This window comes from Bombina bombina, chromosome 1 (assembly GCF_027579735.1).
Source record: "Bombina bombina isolate aBomBom1 chromosome 1, aBomBom1.pri, whole genome shotgun sequence".
NCBI classification, from domain to species: domain Eukaryota; kingdom Metazoa; phylum Chordata; class Amphibia; order Anura; family Bombinatoridae; genus Bombina; species Bombina bombina.
The window spans coordinates 38562194-38584910 of record NC_069499.1 but is presented as its reverse complement, the minus strand read 5'-3'; the positions used below and the strand labels follow the sequence as shown (position 1 = coordinate 38584910).

General features: G+C 41.7%; 1 protein-coding gene across 1 annotated transcript in view; it reads right to left on the bottom strand.

Annotated features, from left to right (window-relative positions):
* The window catches only part of LOC128652321 (repetitive organellar protein-like), a 294662-nt gene that overhangs the window by 64372 nt on the left and 207573 nt on the right, over positions 1 to 22717 (bottom strand). The window lies entirely within an intron of this gene.

The following is a 22717-nucleotide window of genomic DNA, read 5'->3' as shown; positions in this document are numbered from 1 at the left end:
ATTAGGGATAAAACTACATTATCATTGGGATAAAACTACATTGTCATTGGGGGTAAAACTACATTGCATTGTCATTGGGATAAAACTACATTGTCATGGGGGGTAAAACTACATTGTCATTGGGGGTAAAACTACATTGTCAGGGGTAAAACTACATTGTCATTGGGGGTAAAACTACATTGTCATTGGGGGTGTGCTTATCAAATTAATCATCCAGTTGAGATGTTTAGGGCTTATAGGGTCATAACAAAAAAAATAACACGTATGTAAGCCAAGCATATGTAATTATATGTAACCTATTAAAGGGACCTAAAAAAACAATAATAAAATGCTCTAATGTACCAGAGTCTTTGAACTATTGCTTGTGGATAAATATGTATTTAACTATCGCTAAAGGGTGAAATAAACAGCTGGGAGAGAGATAATACATACGCCCTCCCAGATTGGCTCTGCGGCTTCAGTTCACTACTAGTAGTGCACTGCCAGTCCAGAGCTGACTTTAACTTTGTGTTTAACCCATTTGCAGGGTTAAACACGAATAGGTAAAGCTAAGATCTTTTGGAATTAAATACTAATTATGTGCATGGGTACAGCACATGAACCATTGGTACCATTTTGGATGTAAAACGGTCTAGATTGATTATGGCTATATTCATATCTGTTTTCTAGTCCTTCGCTATTGGTTGGTTCTGAAATTTAAATATATAATTGTATTAACTGGCCAGTAATATGTTATCTCACACAACACATGAGAGCCAATAGAAATATTCTGAGGTGGTGAAATTTTAAAGAAATACATTTTAACAGCTCCATTTGAGCTGGGGCATTATGTGTATACTAGGTATCTGTCTTAGGAATAATTTATATGCATTATACTATAAAATGCTATTACATTGTAAAAACAGAACTTATGCTTACCTGATAAATTACTTTCTCCAACGGTGTGTCCGGTCCACGGCGTCATCCTTACTTGTGGGATATTCTCTTCCCCAACAGGAAATGGCAGAGTCCCAGCAAAGCTGGTCACATGATCCCTCCTAGGCTCCGCCCACCCCAGTCATTCGACCGACGGACAGGAGGAAATATATATAGGAGAAACCATATGATACCGTGGTGACTGTAGTTAGAGAAAATAATTCATCAGACCTGATTAAAAAACCAGGGCGGGCCGTGGACCAGACACACCGTTGGAGAAAGTAATTTATCAGGTAAGCATAAATTCTGTTTTCTCCAACATTGGTGTGTCCGGTCCACGGCGTCATCCTTACTTGTGGGAACCAATACCAAAGCTTTAGGACACGGATGAAGGGAGGGAGCAAATCAGGTCACCTAAACGGAAGGTACCACAGCTTGCAAAACCTTTCTCCCAAAAATAGCCCCCAAAGAAGCAAAAGTATCAAATTTGTAAAATTTGGCAAAAGTGTGCAGTGAAGACCAAGTCGCTGCCTTACATATCTGGTCAACAGAAGCCTCGTTCTTGAAGGCCCATGTGGAAGCCACAGCCCTAGTGGAGTGAGCTGTGATTCTTTCAGGAGGCTGCCGTCCGGCAGTCTCTTAAGCCAATCGGATGATGCTTTTAAGCCAAAAGGAAAGAGAGGTAGAAGTCGCTTTTTGACCTCTCCTTTTACCAGAATAAACAACAAACAAGGAAGATGTTTGTCTGAAATCTTTAGTAGCCTCTAAATAGAACTTTAGAGCACGGACAACGTCCAAATTGTGTAACAAACGTTCCTTCTTTGAAACTGGATTCGGACACAAAGAAGGTACAACTATCTCCTGGTTAATATTTTTGTTAGAAACAACTTTAGGAAGAAAACCAGGCTTAGTACGCAAAAACCACCTTATCTGCATGGAACACCAGATAAGGAGGAGAACACTGCAGAGCAGATAACTCTGAAACTCTTCTAGCAGAAGAAATTGCAACCAAAAACAAAACTTTCCAATATAGTAACTTAATATCTATGGAATGTAAGGGTTCAAACGGAACCCCTTGAAGAACTGAAAGAACTAGATTTAGACTCCAGGGAGGAGTCAAAGGTCTGTAAACAGGCTTTATCCTAACCAGAGCCTGAACAAATGCTTGAACATCTGGCACAGCTGCCAGTCTTTTGTGTAGTAAGACAGATAAAGCAGAGATCTGTCCCTTTAGGGAACTTGCAGATAATCCTTTCTCCAAACCTTCTTGAAGAAAGGAGAGAATCTTAGGAATTTTTATCTTATTCCATGGGAATCCTTTGGATTCACACCAACAGATATATTTTTTCCATATTTTATGGTAAATTTTTCTAGTTACAGGTTTTCTGGCCTGAACCAGAGTATCTATCACCGAATCTGAAAACCCACGCTTTGATAGAATCAAGCGTTCAATCTTCAAGCCGTCAGTTGGAGGGAGACCAGATTTGGGTTGTCGAATGGACCTTGAACAAGAAGGTCCTGTCTCAAAGGTAGCTTCCATGGTGGAGCCGATGACATATTCACCAGGTCTGCATACCAAGTCCTGCGTGGCCACGCAGGAGCTATCAATATCACCGAGGCCCTCTCCTGATTGATCCTGGCTACCAGCCTGGGAATGAGGGGAAACGGTGGGAATACGTAAGCTAGGTTGAAAGTCCAAGGTGCTACTAGTGCATCTACTAGAGTCGCCTTGGGATCCCTGGATCTGGACCCATAGCAAGGAACCTTGAAGTTCTGACGAGACGCCATCAGATCCATGTCTGGAATGCCCCATAATTGAGTTATTTGGGCAAAGATTTCCGGATGGAGTTCCCACTCCCCCGGATGAAATGTCTGACGACTCAGAAAATCCGCTTCCCAATTTTCCACTCCTGGGATGTGGATCGCAGACAAGTGGCAGGAGTGATCCTCCGCCCATTGAATTATTTTGGTCACTTCTTTCATCGCCAGGGAACTCTTTGTTCCCCCTTGATGATTGATATAAGCAACAGTCGTCATGTTGTCTGATTGGAACCTTATGAATTTGGCCTTTGCTAGTTGAGGCCAAGCTCTGAGAGCATTGAATATCGCTCTCAGTTCCAGAATGTTTATCGGGAGAAGAGACTCTTCCCGAGACCATAGACCCTGAGCTTTCAGGGATTCCCAGACCGCACCCCAGCCCACTAGACTGGCGTCGGTCGTGACAATGACCCACTCTGGCCTGCGGAAGCTCATTCCCTGGGACAGATGGTCCAGGGTCAGCCACCAACGGAGTGAATCTCTGGTCTTTTGATCTACTTGAATCATTGGAGACAAGTCTGTATAATCCCCATTCCACTGTTTGAGCATGCACAGTTGTAATGGTCTTAGATGAATTCGTGCAAAAGGAACTATGTCCATTGTTGCAACCATCAATCCTATTACTTCCATGCACTGCGCTATGGAAGGACGAGGAACAGAATGAAGCACTTGACAAGAGCTTAGAAGTTTTGATTTTCTGACCTCTGTCAGAAAAATCCTCATTTCTAAGGAATCTATTATTGTTCCCAAGAAGGGAACTCTTGTTGACGGGGACAGAGAACTCTTTTCTTTGTTCACCTTCCATCCGTGAGATGTGAGAAAGGCTAGAACGATGTCCGTATGAGCCTTTGCCTTTGACAGGGACGACGCTTGTATTAGAATGTCGTCCAAGTAAGGTACTACTGCAATGCCCCATAGTCTTAGAACCGCTAGAAGGGACCCTAGCACCTTTGTGAAAATCCTTGGAGCAGTGGCTAATCCGAATGGAAGAGCCACAAACTGGTAATGTTTGTCCAGAAAAGCGAACCTTATCCACAAGGATGATGTTCCTTGTGGATAGGGATATGTAGGTACGCATTCTTTAGATCCACGGTAGTCATAAATTGACTTTCCTGGATGGTGGGTAGAATCGTTCGAATAGTTTCCATTTTGAACGATGGTACCCTGAGAAATTTGTTTAGGATCTTCAAATCCAAAATTGGTCTGAACGTTCCCTCTTTTTTGGGAACTACGAACAGATTGGAATAAAATCCCATTCCTTGTTCCTTTATTGGAACTGGGTGTATCACTCCCATCTTTAACAGGTCTTCTACACAATGTAAGAATGCCTGTCTCTTTATTTGGTTTGAGGATAAGTGAGACTTGTGGAACCTTCCCCTTGGGGGTAGTTCCTTGAATTCCAGGAGATAACCTTGAGAAACTATTTCTAGCGCCCAAGGATCCTGAACATCTCTTGCCCAAGCCTGAGCAAAGAGAGAGAGTCTGCCCCCCACCAGATCCGGTCCCGGATCGGGGGCTACTCCTTCATGCTGTCTTGTTAGCAGTGGCAGGCTTCTTGGCCTGCTTACCTTTGTTCCAGCCTTGCATTGGTTTCCAGGCTGGTTTGGGTTGTGAGGCATTACCCTCTTGCTTAGAGGATGCAGAATTAGAGGCTGGTCCATTTCTGCGAAAGGGACGAAAATTAGGCTTATTTTTAGCCTTAAAAGACCTATCCTGTGGAAGGGCGTGGCCCTTTCACCCAGTGATGTCTGAAATAATCTCTTTCAAATCAGGTCCAAATAAAGTTTTACCTTTGAAAGGAATGTTAAGTAATTTTGTCTTGGATGACACATCCGCTGACCAAGACTTTAGCCAAAGCGCTCTGCGCGCCACAATAGCAAACCCTGAATTTTTCGCAGCTAATTTTGCTAATTGCAAAGCGGCATCTAAAATAAAAGAGTTAGCCAATTTAAGTGCGTGAACTCTGTCCATAACCTCCTCATATGGAGTTTCTCTACTGAGCGACTTTTCTAGTTCCTCGAACCAGAACCACGCTGCCGTAGTGACAGGAACAATGCATGAAATTGGTTGTAGAAGGTAGCCTTGCTGTACAAAAATCTTTTTAAGCAAACCTTCCAATTTTTTATCCATAGGATCTTTGAAAGCACAACTATCTTCGATAGGAATAGTAGTGCGTTTGTTTAGAGTAGAAACTGCCCCCTCGACCTTGGGGACTGTCTGCCATAAGTCCTTTCTGGGGTCGACCATAGGAAATAATTTCTTAAATATAGGGGGAGGAACAAAAGGTATGCCGGGCTTTTCCCACTCTTTATTTATTATGTCCGCCACCCGCTTGGGTATAGGAAAAGCGTCGGGGGGCACCGGAACCTCTAGGAACCTGTCCATCTTGCATAATTTCTCTGGAATGACCAAATTGTCACAATCATCCAGAGTAGATAACACCTCCTTAAGCAGTGCGCGGAGATGTTCTAATTTAAATTTAAATGTCACAACATCAGGTTCAGCTTGATGAGAAATTTTTCCTGAATCTGAAATTTCTCCCTCAGACAAAACCTCCCTCATGGCCCCTTCAGATTGGTGTGAGGGTATGACAGAACAATTATCATCAGCGTCCTCTTGCTCTTCAGTGTTTAAAACAGAGCAATCGCGCTTTCTCTGATAAGTAGGCATTTTGGATAAAAGATTTGCTATGGAGTTATCCATTACAGCCGTTAATTGTTGCATGGTAATAAGTATTGGCGCACTAGATGTACTAGGGGCCTCCTGCATGGGCAAAACTGGTGTAGACACAGTAGGAGATGATGTAGTATCATGTTTACTCCCCTCATTTGAGGAATCATCTTGGGCAATATCATTATTTGTGGCAGTACTGTCCTTACTTTGTTTGGACGCTATGGCACAATTATCACATAAATTTAAATGGGGAGACACATTGGCTTTCATACATATAGAACATAGCTTATCTGAAGGTATAGACATGTTAAACAGGCTTAAACTTGTCAACAATGCACAAAAAACTTTTAAAATAAAACCGTTACTGTCACTTTAAATTTCAAACAGAAAACACTTTATTACTGAATATGTGAAAAAGTATGAAGGAATTGTTCAAAAATTACCAAATTTTCACCACAGTGTCTTAAAGCCTTAAAAGTATTGCACACCAAATTTCAGAGCTTTAACCCTTAAAATAACGGAACCGGAGCCGTTTTTCAATTTAACCCCTATACAGTCCCAGATACAGTCTTTGCTAAGACCCAACCAAGCCCTGAGGGGAATACGATACCAAATGACGCCTTCTAAAAGCTTTTTCAGAGATTCTTAGATCCACACACATGCATCTGCATGCCCTGTTCTCAAAAAACAACTGCGCATTAATGGCGCGAAAATGAGGCTCAGTCTATGACTAGAAAGGCCCCCTGACTGAAAAAGGTGTCCAATACAGTGCCTGCCGTTTTATAAACGTTCCCCAAGATTATAAATATCAATTGTTAGCCTAAATTTGAATAATATGCACAAATAAAGCAATCGATTTAGCCCATAAAAATGTCTACCAGTTTTTTTTAGCCCATAATAAGCCCTTTATTCTGTTTGTTTTTGACTAAGAAAATGGCTTACCGGTCCCCATGAGGGGAAATGACAGCCTTCCAGCATTACACAGTCTTGTTAGAAATATGGCTAGTCATACCTTAAGCAGAAAAGTCTGCTAACTGTTTCCCCCAACTGAAGTTACTTCATCTCAACAGTCCTATGTGGAAACAGCAACCGATTTTAGTTACTGTCTGCTAAAATCATCTTCCTCTTACAAACAGAAATCTTCATCCTTTTCTGTTTCAGAGTAAATAGTACATACCAGCACTATTTTAAAATAACAAACACTTGATAGAAGAATAAAAACTACATTTAAACACTAAAAAACTCTTAACCATCTCCGTGGAGATGTTGCCTGTGCAACGGCAAAGAGAATGACTGGGGTGGGCGGAGCCTAGGAGGGATCATGTGACTAGCTTTGCTGGGACTCTTTGCCATTTCCTGTTGGGGAAGAGAATATCCCACAAGTAAGGATGACGCCGTGGACCGGACACACCAATGTTGGAGAAATGCTATTACAATTACATTTTTTTAAATTTCATTTAATGTGAAACATGATTTCTTTCCAATTCATTCTAATTTCTAGTAGTGGGAATTCAACTCCTGGCCACCAGGAGGAGGCAAAGAACTCCCCAGCAGAGCTACTTCCTACTTCCCATAAGCCCCAGTCTTTCTTTGCCTTATACATCGGGAGGATGTGCGAAGATGGTGTCTGAAGATATTTAATCCTTTAATGGGTACTTTTCCCTGCAAGCAATGATTGGGGCTATGCTGTGTTCATGTAATCCTCTTTAGTAAGAGTAATGGTGGCTTTTAGCAGTTAGAAGAAGGCGAGGTAGTCCTTCCTTAACTTCTAACATTTATGCTACCCCTCTATAGAAAACCAGGGTTGTTTTTCTTTTCTCATCAGGTCATCTGTCAGAGGTCGTCTGAGTCTGGCATACCTGAGACGCTGATCCTGCCCTGCAGCTGAAGCTCCAAAGGTATGTGTTTTTTTTCCTTCTAGGTGAGAAGGCCCAAGAACTTAAGAGGTTAATTCCCTTTTATAAATGGAATCTGGCATTTTTCTATAAATCTCATCTAGTGTTGGGATTTATGTAAGGGCAGTAAATACAGCGCACTAGGGACCGGTGATTTAAGTTTCTGATACATGTGAGCAATAAAGGGTTAGTGCTTCTGGCATCTCTACTGGACTCTTTTTATTATGTGTATCGCAACAAAAGTTCTCTGCTTTGTAGCTTGCAGCTCTCTCTCTATATTCCCAGGGGATGTCACTTGTATGGGGGTTGCACAGTTTTAATTACCCTAGAGCAGTGGTTCCCAACCTTTTTTCTCTCCCGTACCCCTTGATTAGGCTTTTAATTTATGAGTACCCCCTCTCTGCATTACCCCCCCCCCCCCCCCCATCCCTCAAAAAAGTTTTTTTTTTTTTTTTTAAATAAACCTAATGACTGCTTAGAGGTACTTGAAAAAAGAACGATCTAGGCGGGCTAGGCCTATTAATATCCATTCAAAAGTAGTCAGTCTTAAAGCATGTGTACCAAGCTCAAAGTGGAATAGGATCACTGTCTTTGCATCTGCAAGAGGAACTGAAGTGTATTCAAAACTTGGTCGCGGGTGAACCTTTCAGCGAGTAGATCGCTGGGAGGCTAAGTCACAGTTATGCAGGGGACAGTGTCAGAGGCTATGTACAGGTGTTGAGTGCATTGTGAAGGTAAACTCTTACCAGAGCTGCGAGTAAGTACTTGGTCCCAGGACTGTTTCCGTCAGTAAACTCTGCTTCCTCTCTTCCGCACTTCCTTACCACCTGACTCCAAAAGCCCCAATGAGTCAACCCTGTCCAAACCACGTGTGCCACACCAGCTCCTACATCACCTCTAGCCCAAAACACACCAGTAGCTGATCCGTAGATAGAATCCCAGGCAGATCAAAGATAAAGTCACTCGTTATGAATTTAAAGGTGACGTGCAAATATAAGTCCATTGTCTGTGGCTCCGCCATTACCAACAATATTTTCGCATACCCCCAACTAGAGCGTTTATCGTTACACTTTATTATGCCCTGCTACATTTTTCACTTTGACTGCACCTCTGTCACATCAGTGTGTGGAGGCTACGGCTGACTGTAAATCAGTTTCCTTTCCCTTTGCAATCAAGGGTTCACAGAATAACGTGTGGAGTTACTGAGGCGAGTTCATTCACAACTTCTCTAGCGCCATTTTGAGTAATCCTGTGGCGGTTTATCTTTCCGCCGTGGACCAAGGTTTTGGCGCATTTTCTAGCAACTCCTTAAGGAGTATCAGCGTGAGTGGGATGCTTGGTCTAGTATCCCAGAGAGTTTATTGCCTTATACTGTTGGCATTACTCGATGTTTTCCACACCTAAGTTTTTTACTGACGCCATCATCTTTTTTATCTATGCGCTACTCAGCCGCGGTCAGTCCTTTAGGCACGTTTGGGCTTATGTGTTAAAAAGAATTAGTGCAGTGTTATCGCCCTAATTCTAGGTCTTGCTGATTTAAATATGTGTTTCAGCCTTATAATCATCAAATAGATGTGCTAATCAATTTTGGGGGCACTTTTTGGTGTTTAAGTGTTTATTCCTATCAGAGGAAGAGCCACGGCATGCGGCAGCACTAATCTAGAACCGGAACAACAAGGAGGCAAAAGGTCATCCAATAGGAGGCGAGCTATACCAGAGTGTCGTAGCCAGGGAGATCAACCCCAAATACAAGTACCGTAGAGAGAAGGAGAGGCAGGCACTGCTCAGGGAGTAAAATACAAAAAAATATTTTATTAGCATCCAGTAAAACTTAGGAAGCTATAAGCTCCCTAAATGGTACAGACAGACAGACGGTCAAAGAGGGACAAACGGCCTAACGCGTTTTGGGCCCCCTAGTGGCGCTTAATTATAGGCTGTCTTAATCATAGGATGCTAATAAAAGATTTTTTTGTATTTTACTCCCTGAGCAGTGCCTGCCTCTCCTTCTCTCTACGGTGTTTATTCCTATCGTATATGTTTCTAGTCCTAGAAACTTTTGTCGATAGCATCAGTTTTTTTTCCTTGGTATTGGTTGACATTTAGTGGCAGTTTACAGTAGTTTCTCTACTGAGGATATTTTTCTTTAATTAAAGGGACATTAAACCCTAATTTTTTCATGATTCAGATAGAGAATACCATTTAAAACAACTTTCTAATTTACTTCTATTATCCAATTTGCTTCATTCTCTCGGTATTCTTTCCTGAAAAGCATATCTAGATAGGCCAAGTAGCTGCTGATTGGTGGCTGCACATAGATGCCTCATGTGATTGGCTCACCCATGTGCATTGCTATTTCTTTAACAAAGTATATCTAAAGAATGAAGCAAATTAGATAATAGCAGTAAATTGAAATGTTGTTTAAAATTGTATTCTCCAGGGAGGAACTCGGACTTCTTTAGCCATGAAGGAGGTGTCTTGCATTATTCAGTGGGTGGAGTCCCACAATTGTCTCTTTTCTGCCATCCACATCCCAGGGGTAGACAACTGGAAAGCGGATTATCTGAACAGGCAGACTTTTCATTTCGGAGAGTGGGCCCTTCATCCAGAAGCATTCACAATGATAACCCACAGGTGGGGGGTTCTGGAGAGTTGGATCTGATGAGGTCTCATCTAAATGCCAAGCCTCCTAGGTACGGGTCAAGATCAAGGACTTCGGTCTTGTGTACCTGTTTCCTCTGTTTGCCCTCCTTCCTTGAGCAATTATATGTCAAACAGGCTCATTCTAATAATAACATGATAATAGTCAAAAAGTAAAGCCTAAATTACAACAACATATGCGTTATTAATATTAAGAGGTAAAAGAGATCATGCAAAAATATACAAATTAAATAAACAGGTTAACATCCGTCTCCATATTTATTCCTAGAGGATGTCTAGTGCACAAAGTAAATATCCACTGCGCTTCCTTATAGCTCAGTTTATACTCTCTTAGCTACTGGTGTGAAGACATCAGGGTTGTCAATATCCCTGATGTGTTCAAGTGCTCTATCTCTAAGCATTCTCTTAGTTTTCCCCACATATTGAATCTGGCACCCCCTGCAAGTCAGGAGATAAATTACATATTTTGAATTGCAATTTAAATTATGCCTGATTTGATAGTTTATATTGGAAACTGAAGAACTGAAAGACTCACCCTCTGTGACATAATTACATGTCTTGCAAATCTTAGATTTACACTTATAAAAGCCTATTCTGTGTGGCAACCAGGTACGTGTGAGAAGGAGCCACCATGTTGCCTATGGTTTTTGCTTTCTTTGCCACAAACTTGCAACCATTGTTCGCCACCTTCTCTAGGGTCGGATCAGTAGTGAGGATGGGTAGGCATTCCCTAATAAGGCTACAGATTTTATGAAATTAAAGGCTATAGGGAGTGCTAAAAATTAACTTATCCCTACAGTTAACACGTTTTGGTAGGGCCATGTCATTACGTTTATACTCCAGAAGGGTGTTGCGTGGAATATGGTCAACTTGTTCCCTGGTGGACTGTAGTAAATTAGTAGGATAACCACGCTCAGATAATCTACCATCCAAGATATCAATTTGTTCTCTATAGGAAACATCATTAGAACATATCCTTTTTGTTCTTATATATGGACCCTTTGGTGTAGCCTTTAGAACATGTCTTGGATGGCATGACTTATAATTCAAAATGGTGTTACCACGTGTGGGCTTCCTATATAAACAGGTGTCAATAGTGTGTGTAGATATTCGTGCATTAAGCACAATTGTCTAGAAATGTAATCTGAGATGGATGTTGTTCACAGGTAAATTTCAAATTTGTTTCATTCCTGTTGATATATTCAACAAAGCTCACAACACTGTTCTCATCTTCATTCCACACCAGCAGTAGATCATCTATATAACGGCCAAAGTAAATTATGTTATTTTTTTAAAGGGTTGTTACCTCCATAGTTTTCTCACAAACTTGTTTACATCGTGGATAGTGCCGAAAAGGCTGAAATGGGAAGTAGGGGAGAAGCCAAGACCTAAGCTTAGAACCTCTATCTCTGTTATGGTCAAATTTACCTTGGAAAGATTAACAACATTTTTTAAAGATACTTCCTTGTCTGTGTCCTCGTTTGATACCTGTTTTGTGTATTTGTATTTACCGCCTCCCCATGCGCCACTCGTTTTTTGACTCTGTGATATTGCTACCTGGGTTGTCAAGTACTGATATACTTCTAGGTAAAACCACATCCTCATTGGAGTCAGGATCAGGTCTCAACATCATACTCTGTTTCTGCAAAGTGTACCTTCTTGCTGTTTTTGTAATATCTTTACTTTGATTAAACTTGTGAAATCTACGACTATGATGTTGAAACCCCTGTCTGAAGTTATTCCACTTATAAACCTTATCAAAATCATAGTCTCTTTTGTCTCTTGCCAATTTTTGCTTTTTAAAATCCCATAATTCCTTCGTAAATTTAGCAATATTTTCTTCAAACTTGTCATATGGCTTAAAATTTGTATCAATTTGGAAAGTAAGCAAGTCCTTTTGAACCAGTTTAATCTGTGTGACCAATCTCTGTTGTTTCTTAAGTCCTATCAGCAAGTCCATTAAAGCAAATGAACAGGTGTTCAATATGTTATTCCATTTGCTGATGAACTCCATGTCAGTTACTACAAAAGAAAACTTTATAATCCTCAATCCCCTAGGTATTCTCAATTGTTTCTTGCATAATAGGAATGTCTTAATGTCAAGATCAAGTTTAATATCTTTGCGCCTCAGTTCGTCAATTTGCAAAAATTGACCATCAAGAGTGTTTGCATTATCTTCCAAGATATCCTCTACCTCCTTGTCATATGAATGTAAAGTAGCCTCTATGTCCCGCAGGACAAAGTTATTGGCAGCCTCAGACATAATAAATAACGTGTTGCTGCACCACAGCGCTACAAACAAATAAAGCAATATGGAAAGTAGGAGTGGTACTTAAAGGGACAGTAAACACCAGAATTCTTGTTGTTTAAAAAGATAGGTAATCCCTTTATTACCCATTCCCCTGTTTTGCATAACCAACACAGTTATAATAATATACTTTCTTTCTAATGACACATTGGCCCCAATTTATCAAAGGGCTTGTGGACCTGATCCGACACTGCGGATCAGGTCCGCAAGACCTCGCTAAATGCGGAGAGCAATACGCTCTCCGCATTTAACATTGCACCAGCAGCTCACAAGAGCTGCTGGTGCAACACCGCCCCCTGCTGACTCGCGGCCAATTGCCCGCCAGCAGGGAGGTGTCAATCAACCAGATCGTATTCGATCGGGTTGATTTCCGGCGATTCCTGTCCGCCTGCTCAGAGCAGGCGGACAGGGTTATGGAGCAGCGGTCTTTAGACTCGACAGAAACACGGCCCTTCAAGCTCCGTACGGAGCTTGATAAATGGGCCTGATTGAGTCCACGAATCATCTAATTACTATTGGGAATATCACTCCTGCCCAGCAGGAGGTGGCAAAGAGCACCACAGAAAAACTGTTAAATATCACCTCCCTTCCCTCCAACCCCAGTCATTCTCTTTGCCTACGTTAGAGCAAGGAAGTGGTAAAGTTTAGGTGTTAGAAAGAAGATTCTTCAATCAAGATTGTATTATTTTTTAGCAGTGCAAGATTGTACTGCTTTGTCCTAGGGTGTAGCCGTAGTCCACATCAGTCTCTTCAGTAGAGCAGTGGTGGCTTTCAAGCAGTGGGAACTGGTGGGGTACAATGCTCACTGCGCCTCCCGTGTATTTAATGCTGCCCTAATCGTGCAAGCCTGAGTAAGATTACTCAGTCTTTGTTTTTACCCACAGGTCCATGTGAGGAAACTGGCCTTCTCAAACCTAGTGAGCTGCCGTGCTGCCTGGCAGAAGTCTAAAGGTAAGTGCTAACATTCGGCCAGATTACGAGTTTTGCGTTAGGAGCTGTGCGGTGCTAACGAGCAGTTTTTTTCTCACCACTCACTTACATGCAGCGCTGGTATTACGGGTTTTTACAAACCTGGCGTTAAAAGACTAAAAGTGAGCGTAGAGCAAAATTGCGCTCCACACTGCACTCCAATACCAGCGCTGCTTAAGTCAGCGGTGAGCTGGTGGTACGTGCTCGTGCACAATTTCCCCATAGACATCAATGGGGAGAGCCGGCTAAGAAAAAGTCTAACACCTGCCAAAAAGCAGCGTAAAACTCAGTAACGCAGCCCCATTGATTGCTATGGGGAAACTAAAGTTATGTTTACACTTAACACCCTGACATGAACCCCGAGTCTAAACACCCCTAATCTTACACTTATTAACCCCTAATCTGCCGCCCCCGACATCGCCGCCACCTACATTATTCTTATTAACCCCTAATCTGCCGCTCCGGACATCGCTGACACCTACATTATACTTATTAACCCCTAATCTGCTGCCCCCAACATCGCAGACACCTACATTATATTTATTAACCCCTAATCTGCGACCCCCAATGTTGCCAGCAACCTACCTACACTTATTAACCCCTAATCTGCCGCCCCCAACTTCGTCGCCACTATATTAAATTTATTAACCCCTAAACCTAGGTCTAACCCTAACCCTAACACCCCTAATTGAAATATAATTTAAATTAATCTAAATAAAATTACTATCATTAACTACATTATTCCTATTTAAAACTAAATACTTACCTATAAAATAAACCCTAAGCTAGCTACAATATAACTAATAGTTACATTGTAGCTAGCTTAGGGTTTATTTTTATTTTACAGGCAAGTTTGTATTTATTTTAACTAGGTAGAATAGTTACTAAATAGTTATTAAGTATTTAATAACTACCTAGCTAAAATAAATACAAATTTACCTGTAAAATAAAACCTAACATAAGTTACACTAACACCTAACACTACATTATAATTAAATAAATTACCTACATTAAATACAATTAAATAAATTAAATTAAATTAGCTAAATTACAAAAACCAAACAAACACTAAATTACAGAAAAACAAAAACAAATTACAGATCTTTAAACTAATTACACCTAATCTAATAGCTGTATCAAAATAAAAAAAAGCCCCCTCCCGAAATAAAAAAACCCCTAGCCTAAACTAAACTACCAATAGCCCTTAAAAGGGCCTTTTGCGGGGCATTGTCCCAAAGAAATCAGCTCTTTTTCCTGTAAAAAAAAAATACAAACACCCCCCCAACAGTAAAACCCACCACCCACACAACTAACCCCCCAAATAAAATACTAACTAAAAAACCTAAGCTCCCCATTGCCCTGAAAAGGGCATTTGGATTGGCATTGCCCTTAAAAGGGCATTTAGATCTTTTACAGGCCCAAAGCCCTAACCTAAAAAATAAACCCACCCAATACACCCTTAAAAAAATCCTAACACTAACCCCAGAAGATTCACTTACAGGGAGAAGTCTTCATCCAAGCGGCAAGATGTCCTCAACGAAGCCGTCAGAAGTGGTCCTCCAGATGGGCAGAAGTGGTCCTCCAGACGGGCAGAAGTCTTCATACAGACGGCATCTTCTATCTTCATCCTTCCGGTGCGGAGCGGGTCCATCTTCAAGACATCCGACGAGGAGCATCCTCTTCAAACAACGGCTTCTTCGTAATGAATATCTCTTTAAGTGACGTCATCCAAGATGGCGTCCCTTAGATTCCAATTGGCTGATAGAATTCTATCAGCCAATCGTAATTAAGATAGGAAAAATCCTATTGGCTGATGCAATCAGCCAATAGGATTGAGTTGGCATTCTATTGGCTGTTCCGGTCAGCCAATAGAATGCAAGCTCATCTTGTCGCTTGGATGAAGACTTCTCCCAGTAAGTGAATCCTCGAAGGTTAGTGTTAGGATTTTTTTAAGGGTGTATTGGGTGGGTTTATTTTTTAGGTTAAGGCTTTGGGCCTGCAAAAGAGCTAAATGCCCATCCAAATGCCCTTTTCAGGGCAATGGGGAGCTTAGGTTTTTTAGTTAGTATTTTATTTGGGGGGTTGGTTGTGTGGGTGGTGGGTTTTACTGTTTTACAGGAAAAAGAGCTGATTTCTTTGGGGCAATGCCCCGCAAAAGGTCCTTTTAAGGGCTATTGGTAGTTTAGTTTAGGCTAGGGTTTTTTGTTTTTTTTTACTTTGATAGGGCTATTAGATCAGGTGTAATTAGTTTAAAGATCTGTAATTTGTTTTTTATTTTCTGTAATTTAGTGTTTTTAATTTATTTAATTGTATTTAATGTAGGTAATTTATTTAATTATAGTGTAGTGTTAGGTGTTAGTCTAACTTAGGTTAGGTTTTATTTTACAGGTAAATTTGTATTTATTTTAGCTAGGTAGTTATTAAATAGTTAATAACTATTTAATAACCATTCTACCTAGTTAAAATAAATACAAACTTGCCTGTAAAATAAAAATAAACCCTAAGATAGCTACAATGTAACTATTAGTTATATTGTAGCTAGCTTAGGGTTTATTTTATATGTAAGTATTTAGTTTTAAATAGGAATAATGTAGTTAATGATAGTAATTTTATTTAGATTTATTTAAATTATATTTCAATTAGGGGGTGTTAGGGTTAGTGTTAGACTTAGGTTTAGGGGTTAATAAATTTAATATAGTGGCAGCAACGTTGGGGGCGGCAGATTGGGGTTAATAAGTGTAGGTAGGTTGCGGCGACATTGGGGGCGGCAGATTAGGGGTTAATAAATATAAGGAAGGTGTCAGAGATGTTGGGGGCAGCAGATTAGGGGTTAATAATATTTAACTAGTGTTTGCGAGGCGGGGATGCGGCGGTTTAGAGGTTAATATGTTTATTATAGTGGCGGCAATGTCCAGAGTGGGGGTTAATATTTTTATTTTAGTGTTTGCGATGCGGGAGGGCCTCGGTTTAGGGGTTAATAGGTAGTTTATGGGTGTTAGTGTACTTTTTAGCACTTTAGTTATGAGTTTTATGCTATGGCGTTGTAGTGTAAAACTCATAACTACTGACTTTAGAATGCGTTACGGATCTTGGAGGTAGAGGGTGTACAGCTCACTTTTTGGCCTCCCAGGACAGACCCGTAATACCGGCGCTATGCAAGTACCATTGAAAAAAGGGTTTACGAAGTTTACGTAAGTCGGTTTGCGGTAAGGCCCCTAATAGCAGCCGTATTGAAAAAACAGCGTAAGGATCTGTTAACGCTGCTTTTTCATCTTAACGCAAAACTCGTAATCTAGCCGTATATTTTTTCTGGGACACATTGCAGAAAATAAAAGGATGGCACTTTACATTATAATTGTGGGACAAGAGACATTCACCTATTGTTTGGGGGATAATTTTATTGGCAGCAATAGCAGGCACTGGGGACGAGGAGAGATGGCTGTGAGTTTTTTTTTTATTATTACCTTACTCCCTGTGGCTTTGGTAATACTTTTAGCAAATTGGGAGGTTAACGTTATAACGCCCACGATGGGCAGTTAGCTGAGGCGGCATTTTCTGTTGCGCGCCTTTTTCCCCCTTCACTTCCTGTGTTACAGAGCGGAGCTATAGCTGTGTCACAGACATTGGCTGAATAACGGTTACCGGTTTTTCACTTTCAGAAGAATAGCAGCTGAGTCCGGATTTTCTAGCAGGATAATCACTCTGTTTTCAGTCAGGCAGGTAAGCACCTCAGCAAAGCTAAGCTGAAGTGTAGAGGTTGTCCGGAGTGGTTTTCGTGCTACTTTATATTTTTACTGCAGAAAAATAAAGCAGTTTCGATTTTAAATTTAAAGGAACAGTAACGTTTTTTTGTGGGGTATTTTCTAAATAAAATATCAGTTTGTTTATTTATTTATCCTGTTTATTAGTGAATAAAGATGGACCAAGAGGCCCTGCAAGATGTTACATGTACTTTATGTTTTAATGCTAATGTGGAACCACCAATCCCTTTCTGTTCCTCATGTATTGAGAGAATTTACATTTCAGGGATAGACTTTTTCCTGAGCCAACATTGTCTAAGGCGGATGCTGTTCATGAGTCTTCTGACAATGTTTAAGATATGCCGCAGCTTTCTCCTCTAGCGTCCCAAAACTTAGCGTCCATACAGCCAGTGCCCTGCACTTCCTCTATTACTCCACCTGGAGTTACCTTGCATGACATCGCTTCCCTAATGTCCTCAGCAGTATCTGATGCGTTGTCTGCTTTTCCTATGCTGCAGGGAAAGCGCAAGAGGAAATGTAAACAATCAGTGAATAAGGTTGCTGACACAGTAGTGGCTATTCCGAATTTCCCTTCCCAGAAATCTGAGGAGGAGGATACTTCGGTAGCATCTGAGGGTGAAATCTCAGACTCAGACAGAGTAATTCCTTTGGCTGATACTGAAGTTGTTTCTTTCAGGTTTAAGCTTGAACACCTCCGTTTGTTACTTAGGTTTTAGCTACCCTGGACAACTCTGACACTACTGTCGTAGTCAATCCTAAGAAGTCTAGTAAACTAAACAAGTATTTTGATATACCTTCCATGGTGGAGGATTTTCCTGTACCAGATCGAGCTACAGAGATTATTGCTAGGGAATGGGAGAGACTGGGTATACCTTTTTCTACATCCCCTATATTTAAGAAGATGTTTCCTATAGCAGACTCTATCAAGGAGTCTTGGCAGTCGTGGAAGGAGCAATTTCCTTATTAGCTCAGAGGACCACTATTCCCATAGAAGATAGTTGTTCCTTTAAGGATCCTATTGACAAGAAATTAGAGGGGTTACTCAAGAAAATGTATGTACACCAGGGTTTACAATGGCTACTGGTTTGATGCGTTGTCTGATTCTATTCAGACAGACACTCCCCTCGAAGAGATCCAGAATAGGATTAAGGCCCTTAAGTTGGCCAATTCTTTTATTATGGATGCCTCACTACAGGTTATTAAACTAGAAGCAAAAATTTCTGGTTTTGGTTGAAATCTTGGTCTGCGGATGTGTCATCTAAGTCTAAGATCTTTTGGCGATCCTTTACAAGGGAAAGACCTTGTTTGGGCCGGTACTGAGAAAAGAGAATTGGAACCTAGATAGAATGTGTAAAATTACTACTTGGGTGTTATGCAATATTATAAATATAATATGTCAACTTTTATTATTCAACACTCAAGGAGCAGTGCGTAAGCATATAGGATACAATATAGTACAGTTTGTGACTACACTTGCTGAGTAAGCAGGTTAGTCACCCAAAAAAGGGATGCTTATATACACTGGGATAATATCATTTTAAGTTATGAATTGTAGGTTACTGTGACTTCAGGAACAAGAATATTTCTGTGTATAAAAATTAACCTTTATTAGTATCTTTTAAAAAGACAGCTTTTGTGGATGATGATGCTGCCCTCGAAAATTAAAAACACTCTCACTGTGTTAGTTGAATCAACAGTATATGCTCTTAATTTAGAAAATTGTAACTGATCTTAGTACAGCTTTTAGCAATAGATTTCAGATGAGCAGTGTACTAAAGAGTCATACTATATCACAGAATCCTCTTTGGCATATATTGGCTCTTTAATAGTATCCAAATTATTGTGCCCATATATATAGAAATCTATATGTTATTAATAGATATCTGCTTAAGCTCAGTAAATTCCTGCTTGTGATGTAACAATCTAAAACTTCTGATATATTTAGGTACAACCAATCTATTGTGTACCTCTGGAGGTGACAGCCTATAAATAACCAATAAAACTTTAATTACTATTCCAGATAGTTTGTTTTAACCACACACTGTGGTGGATAAATCATAAAATAGTGTGACAACAAAATATAATGTGTTTTATTCGTGGCTGATCTTCTCCATTAAATATCACTGGTTATGGTGATAATGCTCATAATACTTGATAAGTGATACCTAGAGTTGTCACTTGTTTGGGCCGGGTCTGGCTGAGATAATTTCTGACATTACGGGAGGAAAAGGTCATTTCCTCCCTCAGTATAAGAGGAATAAGCAGAAGGGACGTCAGAGTAATTTTCATTGTTTTCAAAACTTCAAGGGCAAACCTTCCTCTCCCTCTACAAAACAAGAACAGTCCAAGCCTTCCTGGAGGTCCAACCAGTCGTGGAACAAGGGAAAGCAAGCTAAGAAGCCAGCCAATGACTCAAAGTCAGCATGAAGGGTCTGCCCCCAATCCGTGACCGGATCTTGTGGGGGGCAGACTATCCTTCTTCGCTCAGGCCTGGGTTTGGGATGTTCAGGAGTTCAAAACTGTTCCTCCCAGGGGCAGGTTTCTTCTCTCAAGATTATCTGTAGACCAGATAAAAAGAGAGGCATTCTTACACTGTGTTCAAGATCTTTCCGACCTGGGAGTGATAATTTCTGTTCCAATACAGGATCAGGGTCTAGGATTTTACTCCAATCTGTTCGTGGTTCCCAAAAAAGAGGGAACGTTCAGACCAATTTTAGATCTCAAAAATCTAAACAAATTCCTCAGAGTACCGACCTTCAAGATGGAAACTATTCGTTCCATTTTTCCCTTGGTTCAAGAGGGTCAATTTATGACAATGGTAGATTTAAAAGATGCGTTGCTGCATGTTCCTATCCACAGGGACCATCACAAGTTTCTGAGGTTTGCATTTCTAGACAAACACTTCCAGTTTGTGGCTCTTCCATTCGGCCTTGCCACAGCTCCCAGAATTTTCTCAAAGGTTCTGGGATCCCTGAAGGCGGTGCTCCGATTCGGAAATGTTGTTATCCTTCCTGGGATCTCACGGATGGAAGGTGAATTTGGAAAAGAGTTCCTTAGTTCCAACTACAAGAGTAGTTTTCTTGGGAACTATAATAGATTTCTTATCAATGAAGATTTTTCTGACAGAAGTCAGGAAATCAAAGATTTTCGATTCCTGTCTAGTCCTTCAGTCCTCTCCTCGGCCATCAGTTGCTCAATGCATGGAGGTAATCGGTCTGATGGTAGCAGCCATGGACATCATCCCGTTTGCCCGTTTCCACCTCAGGCCTCTGCAGTTGTGCATGCTCAGGCAGTGGAACGGAGATTATGCGGATCTGTCCTCACAAGTACATCTGGAGCAGGAGACAAGGGATTCTCTCCTTTGGAGGTTGTCTCAGGAACATCTCTCACAGGGAACCTGCTTCCGCAGACCCACCTGGGTGATTGTGACAATGGACACCAGCCTACTGAGATGGGGAGCAGTCTGGGGCTCTCTAAAGGCTCTATGGGTCTGTTTTACCCATAAACATTCTGGAGCTGAGAGCAATCTTCAATGCTCTTCTGGCCTGGCCTCAGTTAGCCTTAGCCCGGTTTATCAGGTTCCAGTCGGACAACATAACTTCAGTGGCTTACATCAACCATCAGGGGGGAACTCGGAGTTCCTTGGCCATGGCAGAGGTAGCCAAGATAATTCAGTGGGCGGAGTCCCACAACTGCTGCCTGTCAGCGATCCACATCCCAGGAGTGAACAACTGGGAGGCGGATTTTCTGAGCAGACAGACCTTTCACCCGGGGGAGTGGGAACTCCATCCGGAAGTGTTTTCCAGCTTAATTCTCAAATGGGGACAGCTGGAGCTGGATCTCATGGCACCTCGGCAGAATGCCACGCTTCCAAAGTACGGGTTGAGGTCAAGGGATCCTTAGGCGGTACTGATAGATGCTCTGGTGGTACCTTGGAATTTCAATCTTGCATACCTATTTCCCCAGTTTGCTCTCCTCCCTCGAGTCATTGCTCGAATCAAACAGGAGAGGGTGTCGGTGATCCTCATAGCACCGGCGTGGCCTCGCAGAATCTGGTATGCAGACCTGGTGGAGATGTTGTCTCGTCCACCTTGGAGACTTCCATTGAGAAAGGACCTTCTAATTTAGGGGCCCTTCCTTCATCCAAATCTAGTTTCTCTGAAGCTGACTGCTTGGAGATTGAACGCTTAATTTTATCTAAGCGTGGATTTTCAGAGTCGTCATTGAGACCATGATTCAGGTGCATAAGCCTGTGACTAGAAAGATTTACCATAAGATATGGCGTAAATATCTGCATTGGTGTGAATCCAAAGGCTACTCTTGGAGTAGAGTTCAGATTCCTAGAATTTTGTCTTTTCTCCAAGAGGGCTTGGAGAAGGGTTTATCGACAAGCTCCCTAAAGGGTCAAATATCTGCCTTGTCTATTTTGTTACATGGCGGATGTACCAGACGTGCAATCGTTCTGTCAGGCCTTGGTCCGAATCAGGCTTGTGTTTAAGCCGGTTACTCCTCCCTGGAGTCTTAATCTATTTCTTAAAGTTCTTCAACAGGCTCCGTTTGAGCCTATGCATTCCTTAGATATTATCTTGGAATGTTTTGTTTCTGGTTGCTATTTCATCTGCTCGTAGAGTTTCAGAGCTCTCGGCATTACAGTATGAGTCTCCTTACCTTATTTTTCATTCGGATAAGGTAGTTTTGCGTACTAAGTTAGGGTTTCTCCCTAAAGTGGTTTCAGATCGGAACATTAATCAGGAGATTGTTGTTCCTTCCTTGTGTCCTAACCCTTCTTCTCAGAAGGAACGTCTGCTGCACAATTTGGACGTGGTGCGTGCATTGAAATTCTATTTACAGGCGACTAAGGATTTTCGTCAGTTAAAACAAGCTTAGATGGACTTCCTGTGGGTGGAGCGTTGAGGAAGGCGAGCACGCTCCAGCTCCCTTGCTTGTGGAGCAATATACCAGCGGATATCCAGCTACAGAGCCCTATTGTTGGGGGAAAGAAATACCCTGCCCGGGGAGATTAATGTGGCATAAGGAAGTCTACAAATCCCTTACAGGCTGACTGGACACAGCCGCAAGCACAGATCTGAGGTGGAAAGGATTGTGGAAATCAGCGTGATAGGCCACTGTTTGCCGGTCACACCACAGTAGCAGACAGACGGTAGCATACAAAAGGAACAAGTCATATGTTAAGTTGTTGGCAGAGTACCCGTTCCAGGAGAGAGGTGTCCCGCCCGGGATAGGGAGCTCGGCTTCAACGATCAAGTGGCGAGACCACTCGGGAGAGAGCCCAGGAAGAGCGCAGTCATTCCTCATGAGCAGGCTATAAGAGGCCGATAAGAGAATACTTACTGGTGCAGAGTAAGATGTTGTCCCGCGGAAACAGCTGAGTGCGGAGCTATCTGACCCCCCCGTAAGTCGGCGCAGACAGGTGATGTCATATCTGTGAGTCGGGTAGTGTGTGGGGAGTCGGCGTTCGGCTGCATCGGAACGCGGTGGCCCCAAGTACAGCACACAGACCGAGATTTGACTGAGAGAGTCATCCGAAAAAGCACAAAAGCCTAATATATGCCGTGAAGATGCCGGGGGGTAAGTAATAATTCAAAGATTTTGAACTGTTGAAACAAAAAATTCTGAATTACAGCTGAAGGGCCTGGTCCTCACAAGCTCAGGGGGTCTCTCCCGTTTATCTGGTAAAAAACTAATGTTGGTGATATCAG